Source organism: Chenopodium album, chromosome 27 (assembly GCF_948465745.1).
Source record: "Chenopodium album chromosome 27, dcCheAlbu1.1, whole genome shotgun sequence".
NCBI classification, from domain to species: domain Eukaryota; kingdom Viridiplantae; phylum Streptophyta; class Magnoliopsida; order Caryophyllales; family Amaranthaceae; genus Chenopodium; species Chenopodium album.
Window position 1 is genome coordinate 22702673 of NC_137860.1, and position 2370 is coordinate 22705042.

At 41.9% G+C, this 2370-nt stretch overlaps 1 pseudogene; it reads left to right on the forward strand.

The window, feature by feature from the left end:
• Positions 1 to 1881, forward strand: LOC145619212 (T-complex protein 1 subunit delta pseudogene; annotated as a pseudogene).
• Positions 1882 to 2370: the final 489 nt, after the last annotated feature.

Here is a 2370-nt window from a genome sequence, read left to right on the forward strand (position 1 = left end):
TTAGTCTCTCCCGTCTCTCCCATATTTCCTCCCCCATTTGATTTCTAGGGTTTTACATACCAAATTGAAATTTCACCTTTTTCTCTCTCCTCCGCAACAATGGCAGCACCTGCAGTCCAAGCCCCACGGTCCTCCTCAAAGGTGGAGACCTTCGTCGACAACAAGCGCACCGAAGACATCCGGCAGCAAAACATGGCGGCAGGGCAAGCAGTCGCCGACGCCGTCCGCACCTCGTTGGGTCCCAAAGGTATGGACAAGATGATCCAAACTGCTTCCGGAGAAGTTATCATCACCAACGATGGTGCTACCATTCTCAACAAAATGGATGTTCTTCAACCTGCCGCTAAATTCCTCGTACAACTTTCCAAATCTCAGGATACTGTTGCTGGTGATGGCACTACTACTGTTGTTGTTCTTGCTGGTGCGCTTCTTAAGCAGTGTTCTCTCCTTCTTTCTCATGGGATTCATCCTACTGTCATTTCTGACGCCCTCCACAAAACTTCTACTCATGCCGTTCATGTTCTTACGTCCATGGCTGTCCCGTTGGAGCTTTCCGATCGGGATTCGCTTGTCAAGTCTGCCTCTACTTCCTTGAATAGTAAGGTTGTTAGTCAGTATTCTTCCTTGTTAGCTCCTCTTGCTGTTGATGCTGTTTTATCTGTTGTTGATCCTGAGAAGCCTGATATGGTTGATTTGAGAGATATTAAGATTGTTAAGAAACACGGCGGGACTGTCGATGATACTGAGTTGGTTAGAGGGTTGGTCTTCGATAAGAAGGTTTCGCATTCTAGTGGCGGGCTTACTAGGATGGAGAACGCCAAGATTGGTGTCATTCAGTTTCAGATCTCTCCTCCTAAGACTGATATCGAGCAGAGTATTGTCGTTTCCGATTATACCCAAATGGATCGGATTTTGAAGGAGGAGAGGAACTACCTTTTGGGGATGATTAAGAAGATTAAAGCTGCTGGGTGTAATGTGCTTTTGATTCAAAAGAGTATTTTGAGGGATGCTGTCACTGATTTGGCTCTTCATTACTTGGCTAAAGCAAAGATATTGGTGATTAAGGATATCGAGAGGGATGATATCGAGTTCATTACCAAGACATTGAACTGCTTGCCTATCGCAAATGTCGAGCATTTTAGAGCTGAGAAGCTGGGCCATGCTGATATGGTTGAGGAGGTGACTGTTGGGGAGTCGAAGATTGTCAAGATTACTGGGATTAAGAATATGGGAAGGACTACTACTGTTCTTGTTCGAGGATCGAACCAGTTGGTTCTGGATGAGGCTGAGAGGAGTTTGCATGATGCTTTGTGTGTTGTGAGATGTTTGGTGAGTAAGAGATTTTTGATTGCTGGTGGTGGGGCTCCAGAGATTGAGCTCGCGAGACAGCTGGGGGCATGGGCCAAGTCTCTGCAAGGAATGGAAGGGTATTGTGTTAAGCATTTCGCCGAGTCTCTTGAGGTTATCCCGTATACTTTGGCTGAAAATGCAGGTTTGAACCCAATTTCAATTGTTACTGAATTGAGAAACAAGCATGCTCAAGGAGAGATCAATGCCGGAATCAATGTAAGGAAAGGGCAGATCACTAATATCTTAGAGGAGAATGTGGTGCAGCCATTGCTTGTCAGTACAAGTGCAATCTCCTTGGCAACAGAGTGTGTAAGGATGATTTTGAAGATTGATGATATAGTTACTGTGCGGTAGACTTATGTGGTATGATTTTGCTGATCAATGCCAATTCGTTTCTTTTATTTTTGCTGTTTTAGGATTTTGATTTGGCACTGTGCTGTCCACATGATTAGCTATGGTTTTATTGTAAAATTTTGAGTGCTTTACTCTGCTGAATTTTACTTTTAATTATGATTTATTATGTTTGCTGAAGATCTTTTCATGTGCATCTGAGTTTAATCAGTTTTGTAGGTTAGTACTTTTGGTCACTAGAAGATATAGTCTCGTTTCTCTCCTCGGATGTAGATTGTATTGATTCTGATGCAAAGATTTTTTGTATGCTTTTTGTTACGAAGTACTTTGTACTTCACATTCCTTAACTAGATCTACTATTATGATTTTGTGCGTGTCTTAAAATAGAATTTGCGCTGCTGGTGTTTATTGCACGAGTCATCTCCCATTCGTGGCACTTATTTTGGGATGGAGGGAGTAATCATTTAGTGACAGCAGCAAATTTATTAGTGAGACTGCAGGGAATTTCTGCAGGATCTGTTTATTTTTTTTTTTTTTGAAAAATCTGCGGGATCTGTTTTAATTTCAGGGAATTCCAGTGGGATCTGTTAAAATTGATTTCAACCCTTCTATTACTTAAATATATAAGCCAATTTATAAGTGAATTGGAGGAAATTTATTAGTGAAATT